General features: G+C 40.8%; 1 protein-coding gene and 1 long non-coding RNA gene across 7 annotated transcripts in view; one reads left to right on the top strand and one right to left on the bottom strand.

Annotated features, from left to right (window-relative positions):
* Positions 1-1819: 1819 nt before the first annotated feature.
* Positions 1820-7997, bottom strand: LOC128099429 (uncharacterized). Its single transcript, XR_008214524.1, has 2 exons — positions 7686-7997; positions 1820-5809 (listed from the first exon to the last, which is right to left on the bottom strand). It is a non-coding gene; the product is annotated as an uncharacterized LOC128099429 (long non-coding RNA).
* A 122-nt stretch (positions 7998-8119) lies between these two features.
* Positions 8120-18344, top strand: part of LOC128099428 (contactin-4) — a 1007148-nt gene continuing 996923 nt past the window's right edge. For 4 of the 6 annotated variants that reach the window (XM_052721340.1, XM_052721338.1, XM_052721344.1 and 1 more), the window contains exon 1: positions 8120-8310. The gene's annotated coding sequence lies outside the window, so the exon portion shown is untranslated. Of the gene's footprint in view, positions 8311-8441; positions 8524-18344 lie in introns of all 6 variants that reach the window. The other 2 variants (XM_052721339.1, XM_052721341.1) reach the window with 1 other exon arrangement.

Here is an 18344-nt window from a genome sequence, read left to right on the forward strand (position 1 = left end):
AGCGTTAATTGGAAATTCATAAAATATATACAGCTACTAATCACATACAATTTAAACTTGGTAGCAATAAAAAGAAATGAGAAATACGAAATAAATCACAGCTTAATACCTGGCAAACCTGAAAGGTACCAGAAAACATATACTGAGATGAGAAAGTAAATTTATGTAAATTTTGACCAAATGAATAGGCATTATATAAGAAAGCATGTGTAACTTCTCCACATTGAACTTCACTTGAGCAAAAGTAGTGTAAGCTGGTATGAACGGCTGATGGTCGTGTATGATATGTGTCTGAGTCGCTGGTCCTGACCTCTGCTGGTGCTCTTTATTCTGTAATGTTTGCAGTTCCATTATTGGGAACACACTCTAGAGATAGGAGTCGGCCTCTGTGTGCTTGTTATTAGGAAACCTGCCTGAGATTCAGTTAGGATTTTTGTTGTTTTTTTTTTTTTTACTATCAATGATACAAACTTTGCTAATTGGCATCACGGAAGCTATTGATGACCATTGGACCATTGTAAGCAGAGAATGATCTTTCTCATTGTTGAGATCCATTGTTGCTGTAATGGTGCTGGATATAAGGGTTTGGCTAGAAATAACACACACAACACAGTAAGAAATCCTGGTGAGTCCTGTATGAGTTATTTTTCTGTTGCTTTGATAAAATTGTGTGACCAAAAGCAACTTAAGAAAGACTGAGTTTATTTAGCTTATGGTTCCAGAGGGATAGGAGCTCATCATGTTGAGTAAACACTGCAGTAGAAGTCCTGGCTGAAGGGGCAGGATGGTGAGCAGCCATCTTCAAACATAAACCAGAGCAGAGAGAGCAAACTGGAAGTAGGGAGGGGGAGGCTTGTTTAATCTCAAAACCAGCTCCCAAAGGATATACTTCGTTCTGCAAGGTTGTACCTTCTAAACCTTCACCAACAGTTCCACCAACTGGGATCCAAGTGTTCAAATACAGGAGTCTACGGGGACATTTCTCACTCAAACCAATACAACCCATGAGCTTTATTATTAGGAATAATTCTCTGTGTTTATGATTCCAATGAGTTCTGTGTTGAGCAGCTTTGGACAGATTTTGTCACCTGACTCTCACTAAACTTTAACTTCATCCTGCCCTAACAGTGGCTGCTGGTATATCTGTCACTCAAAGTGTTGTCAAGAATCCATAATTACACAGTTAGTGATTTATTAAGCTTACAGTTTGACTATTTTAAAATCTGCTCTGCTGTTATTTGTGCAGAATTTAGGTTTGGGTCTTCTACAGAATACCAGGAATGAGGCTTTGAGCCTTCACCTATTTTTATTTTTGAAGATCACATAGACATTTTTAGTGAAGAACCTAATAACTAAGAAGGAGTAGCAGGGGCCATTATGATGGCTCATTGAGTAAAGGCAGAGCCTATGACCCAAGTTCAACACGTGGGACCCATATGGCAGCAGGAGACAATCTACTCCCATAAGTTATCCCTCACCTCCACACACACACTGCAGCCCTTGGACCCATACACACACACACACACACACACACACACACACACACACACACACACACACAAGTGTTTGTTTGTTTCAAAGGAGCTTCAGGGTTGATACAAACCTGCTGCCTGTAATCCAGTACTAGGGAGGCAGAGTCAAGAAGATCCCCAAAAGTTCAAGGCCAGCATAATGTAAATCGTCAACTTAAGACTGGCCAGGGCATCAGAGTTAAACCTCCATCTCAGAATTAAAAATAAGGAATAAAATGACAATATTGTTTTGACTAATGAACTCATACTCTAAGAATTTATTCCAATGAAATAATTTAGGGCATGTGTAAAATATAATTTAGCATATTTATTAAAGACTTGTTTATCATGACAGACTATAAACAGTTTAAATGTTCAAACAATAGGGAATAATTGAGTAATTTGGAGTATATTCTACAAATATAGGAAGCGACTTTAAAACACATAACAGAAAATTAGTGATATGAAAATTTAGATACACCAGATGTAAAAAGTGGTATCAAAACAGTAGGTATACAATGAAAATCATTCTAAATATAGTAAATTGTACTCTTTGATTGAAGTGTCATTTGTTTGGGATAAAATTGGAAAACAAGTGATTTGATATATTCTCTGATAGTTTCATAATCCTCTCACCTCTCTATATCATGACCTAAAAGAGAGAAGCCTGTCAAACATCTTCATCAAAATTGTTCGTAAAATGCATAAATCTATGTCCATTACTCAGATCAGTATATGTTGTGGCATAATCAATTATCCATCGCTGTGTAACAAATTACCCCAGACTCTTGGGCTTAAAACAAATGGTAATTGCTTAATGTTGGTGTTGAACTAGGAGCTACATAAGTTTTCAACGCTCTCTTGGGTGTTTGCAGCTGAGGCTTTCATGAAGTTGAAACCAAGTTGCCAGTCAGTGCTTCATTTGTCTCAAGGCTTTACTGAGACTAGAAAACTAGCTGGCAGGTTCTATGATGTAACACTTGGTTAGGCAGCCTCAGAAAATTTCCCTAGCTCATCCATATTATCAAGGAGAGGTCTTATTTATTTGCATATGTGCCATGTGGCCTATCCACAAGCTTCAAGAGTATTTTCATGCGACAGTGTAATGAGAGAGTCCAAGAGTACCAAATAAAACCCACAGTCTCTATGTAACCTAATATAGGAAGTGGCATCCATCATTCCTGGAAATCAATAATAGTAAATCAATAAGTCTAGCCAACCTTTACGAACAAAGGAATTAAATAAGGACATGACTACCATAAGGCAGAAAACATTGAGGGGCCATCTCATGAGTCTTTTAACATGGGCTGAGATCCCAGACATTGAATTTTAAATAATATTTTCAAAGAACAAAGATATAAACTACTTACTTTTAGAGTCTTATTAATAGAACAAAACATCTTTATTTCTCATTTGAGATAATTCTGTTTGTGGGGCAGGGGGTAAACACACTCTTCATTTTATTAACTTTTCTTTATTCTTTGTAACGTTGCATTAGTTCTTGAAAATCTCTACTTTGTGTACAACAAAATGGATGATGACAATATCACAAAATATTCATTTTCAAATAAACACGAAGCAATTGTGGTATGTGACAAAAAGAAAAATCTTATGTAATTGCATTACCTAATTTAAGTGAGAAAGCTGGCCGAAGACATACTGCAAAATATATAAAGTTCTTTTCTAATAATAATATATTTTTAAATGATTGTAAATTGAGTTGAATGTTAGTTGAATTCATGTGAGCTAATGAGCCTCACCCTTTAAAGGAAAAAAAAATTGATACAGTTAATCCTCATTATTTGCAGATTCCATAATTGCAAAGTTGCTCACTTGTTCAGTTATCTGAAACTTAGAGGTTAATACTTAAGCCTCTCATTGACAGCTGTAGGTACACGAGGTGCTTATGATTCACAGAGAGCAGAGTTTGCACCTCCCAAGGCAGAGATCCTGGCCCAGGTCAAGCAAGGTGATGTGTGGCCTTCTCCTATCAGCCCATACTGCCTGGAAGTCTCAGTTTTGCAGCATTGCTAGCTATTTTAGAAACTTCATTGGCAATTTTGCTGTTCAAAATGCCCTTATCATACTGTGTTTTCTGGTGTTCCTAAAGAGGCTGCTATGCTTTACACAAAAAATATAGACTCTGGATAATAAGCTTTGTTAGGCAAAGGCTACAGTGCTGTGAACCTGAGTTCAGTGATCAGGAAACAATACCAAATACTGAACAACTCATCTACCAGAAGTTCCCAGAAAATTAGATGTGTTGATTAGTTAATGAAGATCCTGCTAACAGAGAGTCTCTGAAACCTGTCTCTGTTTTTACTGGGAACAATTCATTATTTACAGAATCATTATGAAATATAATCACCAAGAACAATGAAAATCAACTATACATACTTTATCAAAGTATAGACCATTAGACCCATTGCATTTGGATTTTGTATAAAGAAATTTAAAAACATGGAAAAGAATGGAGGGAGAACAGGTGACTGACTTCAATTGTACCTTATGCCTAAATTCAGCTGGAGTCCCACAGTCTTATTTTTTTAAAGAATCTTGGCCGGGGGTGGAAGGCTTGTAGTTTACTTTGACTCTGTCTGTCAGTCTGTGTCATAACCTTCATGGTAATTAACTGAACTTTTGTGTGCTAATTACCATTATCCCACCATGTGGCCGTTATTATTCCATGTCCTTAGGTTGAGGCTCAAGAGTCACCTACAGCAGTCAAACAGGAGGGAGCTGGAAAAGGCTGTTCTAATGTCAGTTTCTGAGTTCTCCTTGTTATATTTAAAAAACTGAGCATAAAGCCTTCTTGACATAACTCCTAAAGAAAACACCCCTCTATTCACTTGTGATAAACAAGGTTATTTTTCAAAACTAGGAAGGGGTATGAATGTTGCTTTGTGCATGAAGATCAATTAAGGCACCAAATGCATTAGAAAAGCAAATTAATTATAAAATCTCGATATTTTTTCATCTGAGTTGCCCCCACAGTTCTGTCAACCTATTTTCAATGTGTGTGTGTGTGTGTGTGTGTGTGTGTGTGTGTGTGTGTGTGTGTGTGTGTTGTGTGTGTGTATGTGAGCATGTGTATGGAGAGGTACATGTGCCTGTGAGTGTACATGTAGAGGCCAGAGGGAGATTTCAGGAGTCTTCCCCTACTGCTCCCCATTTTTATTTTGAGCCAGAGTATCTCCGTTAACGTAAAGCTGGTTAGGCTGGCTGGCCATCAAGCCCCAGATATCTGCCTATATCCACCCCAGTACCTGCAAAAGGTAGGGTTATAGACACATGACCATGCCTGGGACTTTTTCCTAGGTTTAGGGGATTTGAACTAAGCTCCTCTTGCTTTTGCAGTAAGAACTCTTATCCATTGAGTTATCTCCTCATCTCTGGATCACTTAATTCATGTCACTTAGAACACACAACATGGCGCTTATGGATTTTTTTTTTTTTTAATTCCCACTGGGTATGAGGAATCAGCAGAAAATTGACTCAGATCAGATGTGGTCAAAAGAAGCATATTCTTTTTCTGTAAAGTTCTCCTTTTTTTCTTCCCATCTCTTACATTAAATTCACACCCACCACAAGCCCTAGATGTGTGAAGAAAGACTGTGCGGGTGGGGTGGGACAGAGCTATGTCCTTTCTGGAGTTTTCAGTGCTGTCTCACGCTGAGTGAAACCTGCTGATATATTCCATCCGTGTCTCCAAAAAGTCGAAAGCATTTCTAGTGCTGATTTCCCTTAAGAGTTATCAGACCTCATTCAGATTGGTTTAATGAGTGTAAGAGGTGACCTTGTGTCCAAATAGATACTCCCATATTAAAATATCTGGAGCTTACACTTCACATATATGTGCAAATATTTTGAAGGGTCCATGAGGGTTATTGAAACTCTCTGCTGACATGCCACACAGGCTAAATGGGTAAGGGAAGTTTTCCGCTTTGTTGTAATGATGATTATTTGCAAATGACATGAGCACCAGTCATTCATTCATGCACTGATACAGAGCTGGGTCTCCATGCAGTGGTATTGAACTCTACTAGTTGTGTTAATTGATTCGTTTGGAACATTTCCCCCCAGAGAATCCCAATCACAGGTTCTCTGAGCAAGGAACTAACACTTAGCTGGGGTGCCTGGATATGCAGGGATACACATGTGAGGATGGTGTCTTCAAAATAAGCCACCCCCATCTCCTGGCAGTGGCTGACTCTCTTAGGAACACTCCCCAATCAGGAGAGCTATAGTGAGAAGCTTGCTTTTCTTGGCCAGGGTAGCAGTTCAGCCTTGCTTCTTCCCTGCAGATGGAAAAACGGGACTGGATTATTGCTTTTATTTTAAACTAGATGCATGTTGATGGAAAGACAGCACCCCCCCAGCATAACAGTTAACTGACATCCCAGCAATCCGACCCAGATCTGTCTCTCCAGATATACACTGTTTTCCTTAGTAGACAGTCGGTCATTTCTGGAGCAGATTCTAAGTAATGGTCATCTCGAATTTCCTTGCATAAGCTAGAGTACACTGTCTCACATGCAGTGAATTAAAATAATTAAAGAAAAGAATTAAAGGTAAGAGAGCAAATAACCTATTCAGAATTGAAATTCAGAATGCATAGTTAAGGAAATTTGCTCATACTGTTCATAAAAGTTTGAAAATTGTTTCAGGTAGTCCCCCCACCTCTCTTTCTCTCTCTCCCTTCCACTTTTTGTTAATTGTATAGAGAGTTTAAAATACCATGTTTCCTCTGAATGAGCTGAGTGTATATGTACACAAAGGTATGTTTTCTCATAAGATAGGCAATTTTTGTTATCAACTTTTACTGAAACTCATATATATATATATATATATATATATATATATATATATATATATATATATATATATATACATGGACTCATATATATGTACCTGAAACTATTACTTAAAAATAGAATATAGATTATTTGGGTGAAAGAAGGAAATAGGCATGGGGGAGTGTAGTGAGAGGACAAACACAAGACAAGCTATTTCAAACATATTTATGAAAATGTAATAATTAAACCTATTATTTTGTATGGGTAAAGTTAATTTTAAAAATACAAAAGAAACATTATTTTTTTAAAAAAAGCAATGCAGCAAAAGTTATCAGAATCATGGATCATGGTGGATTTGAAGTGAATAGAAAACCATCAGCTTTAGTAATTTACCAGGGAAATCACATCACCAGCATTCCTTATCTGTAAAATTTCCTTCACGAGAGAGAAGGGAGGGGCTTAAATCTGTCTAATTTTAAGAGCCTAGAAAATGAGGAGAGGGGCTCTTTCCTCCAGCAATAACCTCAGCAGTCGTGAAGCTCATGTGATACCTATCCCCTCGTTAAGATTTGCTCATCTCTCAAGAACTGATTACATTAAAAATCAACAAAAGTGATAACCCAAGACAGGAGACTAAATATAAAACAAAATCCCTTTTATCAACTAAGGGGGCTGCCTCATGTGTTCGGAGGAGTTGAGTGTTTGCTTACCACAGTAGTTTAAAAATAGTTTTCCAGTTAACATCTTTCCCACATAATGGAGATGTCAGGGTAGGTTTGCATGATTGTGTAAATAAACGGTCAGAAGTTGTTTATGTAGCTCTGAACTGCTGAGACATGCACAGGAAGGCTGAGTTCTGTAGAATCTCCTGGGGCTTTTTTTTTCCCCCTAGGGAGAGAAACTCAGTCTCTTTTGGGGTTGCTGGAAATGGATTCTGCATGAACCCCACTGGGCAGTCTCTCTGCCTGTCAGATTCTCTTTGCACAGGGACCAAGGAAGGGGCCTCAGACTTCCTTCTCAGTCTCTATGGCTACCTTGAGATTTGGAGTTGGGGTGAAGGGAGCCATTTCTGCAAGGAAACAGTCCCGTAGAATGACCAGAGCACCGTCATTATCCACTGCACCTGCTTTTAATAACGAGGCTTTTAATATGCCCCCACACAAGACAAATTGATCCTTGTCCCTATTTCATCGCAAATGTTCCTCCACTCCATCCCTCATGCGCATTCCAGCTTGAAAGTACATTGTATCCTTAAGACACTAGGTCCCTTACACGGTCTGTCTGGCCAATGTCCTCCGCCTAAGAACAAGCAAATAACACCGCCCCCAAAGCCACCTCCGTCCACAACCCAAGTTCAGTACTACCTACTACCGCTCACCCCAAACCTATGCGCAGCAATTCTCAGCCCAGACGTGGTATCCCTGGCCAGACCACTTTGAAGATCCTCCGGATTCCAATTGTGCAGGAAGCCAGAGGCAGGTCGTGCTTCCTTGCTTCCCAATACTCAGGTGGCAAAGGAAGATGCCCTCCTCTTCATGTACCCTTGGACAAACACGCCCTTTGTGTCCCGCTACAGAAACCAGACAGGGCCAGACCGGCCTGGCAATGCTCCCTTTTCCAGTGTCCAGCGTGGGGACTCGGGGTCGCCTCCCCAGGGCAAGGCGGTGCAGGAACTGCGCCTGGGGGCGCGCTGCCTCTGGTGGAGCACTGAGCATGCCCAGCTCCGCCGAGCGCGGGCCCCCGCCCTCCCCTAGCCTCGCCCCCTCCCTGCGAGTCTTCCCCTGGCGGCTGCGAGCGAGCCGGCTACTGCCTGAACTCCGGCGCGCCGGGTTTTGAGAGCCGCCACGAGCGGGAGGAGGGAGGGGGCGCGCGGCAGCCACAGAGCACCGGGTTCATAACCAGGATTGGTCGCAAGTAGGGAGCTTTTGCCACTCTGCCGGGACCCTCGGACGCTGGCGGCATCGCGCGCAAGGTTCTCCTAAGAGCTGCTCTGGGCGCCTCCGGTAAGTCCAGCCTGGCTCGGGAGTGCACTGTCCCCCGGGCACCCTGCCTGGTTCACGGCTTGGGGAAAAAGAGCATGGTCCTTCTGGGCTGGGGAAGGACAGGTGAGAACCCCGGGTTGTCTCTCCTGAAGGGCTGACCAGAGACTGTGAGGAGCTGAGAACACTCCACCTGGCAAGTGGCAGCGCTCCCGTGGACGCCACTGTCACCTCACGGTAACCCTTCTTCTCCTTTATTAGTGTGAAAAGAAGTTTGTTGCGCTGCAAGACTGCCACGAAACAAGGAGCCTATAGCAGAAAATACATCCAGAAACCTTAAAATAAGCGCCTCCAGCGGGGGTCACGCGATTGCCCTCTCCGTGCGTCCTCGCTCCGGGTGCGCATTCTTGCTTGAGGTTTCTTTCTGCTGTGGGTGTTGGGGTTCCCATACCCACTCAGGTGCAACCCACAGTATGAGTCGGTGAACTTGGGTTGGAATTTGAAGGGACTTGGACATCAAGGCTCTGGAGACTGGGACTTAGATAGACTGGGACTCACGATAGAGAGAGCCTTTTTGAAAGGCTCCTTTTTGGAGCGCCCACAGCGTACCAGGCTCCCTGCAAAGCACAGTGGTGGCTGCGCGGTGAACCAGGTTAACCAGGGCTCTGCTGTTGTGGAAGGCATAAAGATTTCCCCAGTGTTGGTCTTGAGAGAGTGTAGGGGCAGCATGCATTTCTAATAACTTCTGGGGAGGGTTTGTGTGTGTGTGTGTGTGTGTGTGTGTGTGTGTGTGTGTGTGTGTGTGTGTGTGTGTGTGTGTGTGTGTGTGTGTTCAGTTTCTTTGGGAAAGGAAAACGCAACCGCATCATCTCCTCTCCACAAGCAGCAGTGAGATGGGCACCAGGCGCCCCGCAGATGCCAACCCTTTTGCTCTCAAAAATATTCTTTCATTTCTGCTCTTTACCTCTCTCTAGTACATATGTTTCACTAAAACTGAAAGGTGTGGGTGAGGTGGATGTAGGAGGATTAGGGCTCCCCAGTCTCTTGAACTAAGCAGAACCTGATGCATGAATGCATTTTGCAGCACAGCGCAGCTCCTGAGAGGGAGCTGCTTAGTGCATTGGGAAGATAAGGTGTAGGTTGTGGGGCTCCGGCTCTAGGTTCTGATGGCAAAGATTTGCGGAGGTTGTGACCAGGTTAATCAGTGTGACTGATAATCTTGGGTGTGTGGCATGTGCGGAAGAAGGCACACTAGATCTTAGGGGCACATTACAGGATTGTTTGTAAGGCAGGTCCTGTGAGCCCCGCTCGCTGAACTTTTTCTAGTTTCCTATAGGAATCAACGTGGGGGCGAGACTTGTTTTTCAGAATAAAGGTGGGTTGTTTTGTTTTGTTTTGTTTTGTTTTAATTGCGTGGGCATTTCCAGTAATTTACAATGATGGGAGCTGAGTGTTTCAAGGAACAAACACAACAGAACTGATTCGTTTGGACACCTACATAGAATAATTTGGAATGCACTTTTCTGTTTTTGCGTGTTGAGGTTTATGGTTCCTGTTCTTTAGCACAGTAGGAGCACAAGCAGCTGGTGTAGCCTTTCGTGGGGGAGGGCGCCCTACAGTAGCATTCAAGCCAGGCTGAAGAGCAGGTTTGTTGTCTCCCGACATCCAGGGGTATAAAAAGGTGTTAGCATCATGTCAGGAGGCAGACACACCTTGGATGGTCAAGAGGAAACAGATTTCGCCATAAATTTGTTCTTGGTACCTTCATCTAGATTTCGTTCAGGACAGTTTAGTTATCTTCAAAGTAGTTGTAGGCAGTAGGAAAGATTGCTAAGGATCAAACAACGTGTTCCCTTACATCATGACTTTTCTTACTTTATAAAATTCTACTCACAGCCTCCCTTCACTTAGAGCAAAAGAAAGCATTGGTGCTTTGACTGACTCTAATGGTCTGTCTAGGTTTAAAAGGCCATAATGATAAGCCTCATTATTGTTCAGCGTGGAACTCACCAGGTTGCTTGCAAACTCAGAAAGATCTTTTGAATTAGAGGCTACAACTCTAAGAAAAGTCACTTGTTGTTAAAGCTGCCTCTGGAAATTGCAGCAAAGGCAGATCTCTTATTTGTAGCCTGTGAACCCACTTGTACTTTCTCTGGGGTGAGGAGTTTCACATCACTTGGGAGGCAGTTAAGAACCTCCTGTAGTCCTTGCATAAGTATCCAATTAAAGATGATTAAAAAACAACCCTGTCATATGAGGCTTTTTTGTTTTTAATAATCTCTTTATTTTACACACATCTTCCTGTTCAGAAGTATGCCTTTGCACTTTTTCCTCTAAGCCCTAAGTCTTTTGACTGAAAATTCTTTCAAAATTTCCACAGAATAACTTATCTGCAATATAAATTTTACAAAAATCAAAATCAAAATAGCCTAATGAGTTAAGCCTGTTGTCTGAAACCACCTCTTTTATAATCCTGACTTACCCATCTTCCTGATGTCTCCAACTATATCTGATAATGGTTTCAATGTGTTTTAATTTTCTTTGTTATAGTCAAGTCAGATGCAAAAATGCATTAGGTATAACCTCTCGTTTTATCAGAAGAAATTAAACTTTGTTGTGAACTTGCTTTTATAGGATTTTAAATGAGCAAATCTATTTCATGTGAGAGTCAAGGGCAGGTGTCTGTTCATTGATGGAGACAGATTCTTTGTTTCTGTTATTTTGTGTCCATAAAACAGCATTTTAAGTTTCTCAGAGGTTCTAGTATTTAGCATCTAAAGTGTTTTCTTTTTCTTCATCTTTTCCCCTCAGTTTCTTTTATTTTCTGTGAGAAGAAAATTTGAGCACTAAATCACTAAGATATGTTTGCAATCTGAGGACATTTGCAAATGTGGTATGGTAAAATACAGAGTGCAAGAAAGCAACATGAGATACTCAATCGTAATGTTTTATGTATTGGGGGGAATTGTTTGTACTACTGAGATATCACTCCTATTAAGGGATCACTGTCAGCTTGGGAATTTCTGTTACCATTCCCTCTTTATTTGTGTCTTTCATTCACCATCTGTGACATAGTAGCCACTTGCAAAAGTGCTGAGAATCTTCTCTCCTCTAAGCTGTTTGCTTGTCATGAGGCAAGTGAATGGTGGGATGATCTGTAAGAAGCCATGCCTGAAAGGAATCATCCTAATTCTGGATGCAAACATAGGTGAAAATATGTAGTTTTTAAGAAGAAACACACTGGAGATCAGGAGTGAACAAGCAAAGAACAGTGTCCACACTGCAGTTCTGTGTGCAGGGTAGAAAGGCCTTTGACCTTGAAGTAGATTCACCTGTTTCCATATCTGATTCTAACACTCATGGGAGTGGGAAAGATAATTTCTTCCTTCTGGGAGCCTGAGGTTTTTTTAGCTTTAAAGTTGGAACAATATCCATTTGAAGGTTTCATGATAGGGGTAAAACATAAGGTGGTAAGCAAAGAGCTTGACTGTATTAGATTGCCTAGTTTAAGATCTCTAATAAATGAGTCAGAAAAACATATTGCTTCATATGTAAAATAGATTTCTGATTCTTGTCGTGTCACAATATGGGTGATTTTGGCAGCAATCCTGAAAGGTGTGAGTCAGAGACCACCTTTCATGCATTCTGTGGTGAGACTGCTTATTCCCATGGGATTTTAGAATAAAGACCTTGGGTGTTAATTGCCTAGGCTGGCAGGTGGTGCAGATCACTTTTGCCTAGGTACCTAGGTAACTCAGATCCATGTGGGTGAAGCTACATGCTTAAAGGAGGCTGGAAGTTGTGGTCTACCTATAGATCTGATAAGGAAATCCGTGGTGAGGTGAGCATCAAGCATCCTCTGACATTCTGTCACTGAAAATTTTGTTTTATACGTGTTACTCCACATTCCCCTAATACCTTGGATTTTCAGGCAGGGGAAGACATTTTCCTAAACACTTTGCCCTCCTGAGTAGCTATTCTCATGTCTGTTGTACAAATGAGGAAATGTTGGCGGGATGAACTAAATAATTTTACATTCTAGTTAATGGTGCTGTTAGGATTTGAACCACATTCTGAGTTTAGAGTTGATCTTTTTTGGTTTCATTTCGTTTTCAAGCAAAGACACTATAGTACTCTTTGGTTTGGGTCTCAGAAATTTTCTTACTTAAGCCATGGGTTACTTTTTCCCTTTTGCCTCTGTGCATATCAATGTAATAAAAAAAATCCTGGAGAATAACAAAGAACGCAGCCTAAAGCATATGGAATAGAGTTTGGTTTGTGGATTTATCCAGGATCCAGAGAAGATCTTCAAATTTCCCTCCCTCTCATGGCAATAAATCACTCGCACCTGTTACCCAAAGAACATTTATCTGGTCCTAAAGCTCCCATCATAGAAGCCCTGCACTAGCATTCTCAGACAGAGGTATTTGGGAGATATGTTTCTCTTAGTTTCTCAGCAAATGTATCTTTTTTGGGAGATTCACAGCTAAAAAAAAAAAAAAAGAAAAGAAAAAAAAGAAAGAAAGAAAGTCTGCCCCCCCTTCACTTTGGTCAGGGTGGTCGTTTTTGTTTTTTATCAATTTCATCCGTTAGGGAGAGAGCTCCTCTCCTCTCAGCTTTGCAAAATCAACCTTTTAAGACATTCTGCGCCTGATTGCAGGGACCTGTCCCAGCAACCTTAGTGTCCTCTCAAATAAACTTCTCATTCAGGCTGCCAACCTGCCATTTTATATCATTCACCCTAGAGGAGAGACCTAGTCACACAGTACTTGTGTGTTTCTCCTTTATAAACATGCCAGTGGCAGCAAAGGAAAAATGGGTAGTCAAGAAAAAGATGCCAAGGGATTTCCTTCCGAAAGATAGTCTGTGATAATCTTTTTCTCCTTTTAATTTGTATTCAGCTGTGGACTTTCACAGTTAATGATAATCTCACCTCTCACTTAGCGTTTCCCCAATCACCTGTATTCATTTCCTCCTGAGTTTCTCTCTATCACATGTCCTCAGAAATCTGCCTCCTTTAAATATATAACTTTTTCCTTCACCGTCTTTTACTTCCATGACATATATATGTAAGGGAAGGGCTGGTATTATAAACAGGACCTTGTGCATTCTAGTTTTAAAATTTATATGTGTCTGGGGGCAGAGGGGATTGGGCCTTGGCACGTATGAGGAGGTCAGAGGGCAACTTGTGAGAGTCAATTCTGCCTTTTCATCATGTTTCCCGGGGCTATCAGACTTGGCAGCCAGCATCTTTACCCACTGAGATATCTTACCTGCCCTCTTGTACATGCTGCCCAATTGTTCTGCCACCCAGCTACACTCCCAACTCGTGTGTGCATGCATTTTTTCAAGTCATTATTGTGTTTTAGTGGAGTTGAAGGAATAAGAGAGCTTAAGCACAGTAACTGTCATCTTGTCAAATGTCCAGTAAGCCACATTCAACAGGTCCCTGAGACAACCAGGAACTGATGTCATGGTAATCATAAATCATCAGTGACATTGCTCATCTTGGGTAGTCCAGTGTTCTCTTTGTAGTTCCTGACTGTCTGGCCCTTCTTAGAGGTATTTATGGAATTCAGTTGAGTACACTCCTACAGCTTTGTCCTCCTCGAAGTCCATACATTTCTGATCTTTCAGCAAAGTTGTAGTGTGCAAGGAGAGAAATTCTCCAGAGAACGTTGCAGAGATTGCTATAGGCCAATAGTGACAGTGGTTATGATGATGTCTGCCTGTATGTTTGCTGGACTGAACTGGGTCACTTTGCTCCAAAGAGAGCTGAGAAGAAGGACTCATTGAATGCCCCTGGAGAAAGGGAAACAGAATTCAGAAATAACTCTCCTTGTCACAGACTTCCAGTGACATTAGGAAATCTTTCCCCATTTCCCACTCCCGAAGCAGAAAAGGAGGGTGAAGTTGTCTTATGAACATCTCCATTTTCCCATTACCTTTGTGTTTTATTATTACCTTGTTCTTAGTGTATAATATAAATTGAAACTATTTCTTTATTCGAGTTGGAACTCTTGGGCTGGAAAGGTAACTAAGAGATGAAGACCTCTTAATGCTCCTTCAAAGGACCAGAATTTGCTTCATAGCACCCCTGTGAGAGCTCATAGCCACCTCTAACTCTAATTTTATGGGAATTATTTCATTTCACCTCAATGGGCAGCTTCATATTCATGCACATAGTCATGCACAGAAACACAGATACCTAAATAAAGATAAATCTTTTTTAAAAAATTCACATGTGAGCAAGAGCAGGACAGAAGAACACTAATTTTACCTTTCTATAATGTATTGTTTTCATACAGCAAGGAGATTGCTTAGTGAGAATCACTGTGGAGCAGGGAAATATTTTCCTGCTTCCCAAAACTTCACATAGGTCTTCACCCTGGCCACCGAGATAACCCTTATAGACAAGAGTTTGAACTCACCTGAACACTGACTTTCCATTGTTATAGCTGTGTTACCACCAGAAAGATCCTTTGTCTTCTGGGGAGTCACCATGTGTCATTCAGAGTGAGGTTAACATCAGGGTGGCCTGAACTTGCAGGGGGAAATGCCTTTTGCTTTGTTTTAGGATATTGCTCCAATATGCCTCAAATGAGAAGCCCTGGTGGTATTGTGACTTTTTTAATTCATAAGCTGTTTTTGACTTAAGCTGGTCTGAACTGAGATGGATTTGTTTTTTTCTTGTTTTAATTTAAGTCAGTCCTGATTTATGAGATCAATGAGGGAAAAAAAAGCAAAGAATTCTAGATAAGGATGGGAGCATTTTTGTTTGTTTTTGTTGGGTTGGGTTTCTCCCCTTCTGAACTCTTTTGATGTGTTATTTTTGTTGGGGGGTTTAACAGCAGTTCCACTCAACTGTAATAAATCATAGCTCCAGCCAAGAACCATTTGGCAGACTCCCTACCCAGGCACGTATATTTGTCACTACATCATAAAACCAAAGCTCTTGTATTTCTCAAAGCTCATTGCTCTGCACAAAGCAAAGACAGAGATATGCTAAAAACCACTTCCACAGGCCTGATTCTCTCTGGCTCCCCTTATGAGATATTCCCTTTTCTAAACTAGATCACCTGCCTGTCTCCTATCCCTCTCAGTTTTACCACTTCAGCTTGTCTTTACCCATTTAAGAACTTGACATGTGATTCCCCCCCATCCCCTTGTTTACATTGCCTTTCTCTTACTGTCCTCTGCTGTGGTCAGTACAGCTTGCACAATTCCCCACTGCAGTATCACTCAACACAGCCTCTTTCAGTACCACCTAGGTACATACATACTGGCATCAGACTTGTTCGTCGGCTACTATGGTTGAGCAGCCCTGCTAATTCTTCCATGACTTGGGGATCCCAGGATGCAATACATTGACTTTTAACACTAGCAAAGCCCTAGGGAATCCAGGACAAGTTTGCTGCCCTGCCCACTGCTTTGTAACACTCCAGATTCCACAAGCACTCAGCACCATGTGAGTTCTTTAGGACAATGGGTAATAGCTTGAAATCAGAATTATTACCAGTTTCAGATCCACTGGGTCCCAGCTGTGCAACTGTGACAAAATTAACTGCCCTCTGGAGAATATAGTTTTGTCATCTATATAATAGTAGAAATAGATGTTATAGAATTCATCAAAGTTTTAAAAGATTATGAATTGGAGATAAAGCAAGGGCAGTACATGGGAGAGGCTGGAGGGAAGAAAAGGAGGGGAAAATGATGTAAAAATATTTTAACTTCAAAAATAAAACAATTAAAATCTTTAAAAATGATTCAAACTATTGCATCCATCAACATTAGTAGACCATGAATAGGTTGAAGGCAAGGTGGTTCCTTAGTTTCCTTTGTTATTTTTTAGTAACAAAATTAAATAAAACTGTGAATAACTGAAATACAATTAATTTAACCAGTTACTTTAATGAGGTAGTCCCTGCAGATAAAAGAGGTTTATGGAAATGCTGTGTAGTCTTTCATTCAAAGTACAAATGGCACCATGAATACATTATACTAAAATTAAAATAGCCTCCTTTGTTGTTGATCATTGACAGTCACTTTTAGGTATCTTTTACCTAAATCCTTCACAGATACAGCTCCCAGAACATGCCAGGTGGTACCAATACATTTGAATAAGAATAACCAAGAATAAGCTAAGAATATATGCTCATAGAATATTAGTTATGGCTTGAGCCATTTCTGCTAAGATAGTAAGATTGGTTTAAAATGTTTATGGTAGATATTTGATTTTAATGCTTTTAAATCAAAGTTGACTATGGGATTAGTTCATTTTTAGACAAGGTTTAATTTTTTTTTTCTCTATGCTACACTTAACCATTTTTTTTTTAATTGTTTGGAAATAGAAATTATTTGCTATGTTTAGGCAAGGTCTGCTTCAGGTCATAACCTTTACAATGCCTATTTTCCTCAAAATTAAATAACAATATAGTGCTTTTTGAGGAAGGGAATTTGGTTTACAAGAAAATGGGAGGTAGGATAACAGAATCATTGAGGATATAATAATGATCTTGAGGATTCTTTAAAAAAATACCCCACATTTTTGCCTATATTAAAAAACATGGTATCTCAGAGTTGTTTTGATTTGCATTTCCCTGATGATTAGGGATGTTGAGCAGTTCCTTAAATGTCTTTCGGCCATTTGAGTTTCCTCTGTTGAGAATTCTCTGTTTAGTTCTATAGCCCATTTCTTAATTGGACTGTTGGGCATTTTGATGTCTAATTTCTTGAATTCCTTATATATTCTGGATATCAGTCCTCTGTCAGATGTGGGGTTGGTGAAGATCTTTTCCCATTCTGTAGGCTGTCGCTTTGCCTTGTTGACCGTATCCTTTGCTCTACAAAAGCTTCTCAGTTTCAAGAGGTCCCATTGATTGATTGTTTGTCTCAGAGTCTGTGCTACTGGTGTTCTATTTAGGAAGTAGTCTCCTATGCCAATGCGTTCAAGACTACTTCCTACTTTCTCTTCTAGCAGGTTCAGAGTAGCTGGATTTATGTTGAGGTCCTTAATCCACTTGGACTTAAGTTTTGTGCACGGTGATAGATATGGATCTCTTTGCAGCCTTCTACATGTTGATATCCAGTTTTGCCAGCACCATTTGTTGAAGATGCTTTCTTTTTTCCATTGTGCACTTTTGGCTTCTTTGTCAAAAATCATATGTTCATAGGTGTGCGGATTAATGTCAGGGTCTTCAATTCGATTCCATTGGTCCACATGTCGGTTTTTATGCCAGTACCAAGCTGTTTCGGTCAGAATGGCTAAGATCAAAAACACTGAAGACACCTTATGCTGGAGAGGATGTGGAGCTAGGGGAACTCTCCTCCACTGCTGGTGGGAATGCAAGCTTGTACAACCACTTTGGAAATCAATATGGCGCTTTCTTAGAAAATTGGGAATCAATCTCCCCCAAGATCCAGCTATACCACTCTTGGGCATATACCCAAGAAATGCTCAACCACACCATAAGAGCACTTGTTCAGTTATGTTCATATCAGCATTGTTTGTAATAGCCAGAACATGGAAACAACCCAGATGCCCTTCAACTGAAGAATGGATAAACAAAATGTGGTACATATACACAATGGAATACTACTCAGCAGAGAAAAACAATGGCATCATGAGGTTTGCAGACAAATGGATGGATCTAGAAAAAATCATCCTGAGTGAGGTAACCCAGACTCAGAAAGACAAACATGGTATGTACTCACTCATAGCAGGATACTAGACATGAAACAAGGATGACTTGTCTGCTACTCACATCACCAGGGAGGCTACCTGGAAAACAGGACCCCAAGAAAGACACAGGGATCACCCAATGACAGAGAAATGGAATGAGATCTACATGAACAGCCTGGACATGAGTGGGGGTAATGAAAGGCGAGGGTTGAGGGAAAGAGAGCTTGGGGGAGCGGGAGATCCCAGCTGGATCAACAACAGAGAGGGAGAACAAGGAATAGGAGACCATGGTAAATAAAGACCACATGAGAATAGGAAGAAGCAAAGTGCTAGAGAGGCCCACAGAAATCCACAAAGATACCCACACAACAGACTG

Source organism: Peromyscus californicus, unplaced genomic scaffold, assembly GCF_007827085.1.
Source record: "Peromyscus californicus insignis strain IS unplaced genomic scaffold, ASM782708v3 Scaffold_6__1_contigs__length_162567912, whole genome shotgun sequence".
In the NCBI taxonomy this organism is placed as follows: Eukaryota; Metazoa; Chordata; class Mammalia; order Rodentia; family Cricetidae; genus Peromyscus; species Peromyscus californicus.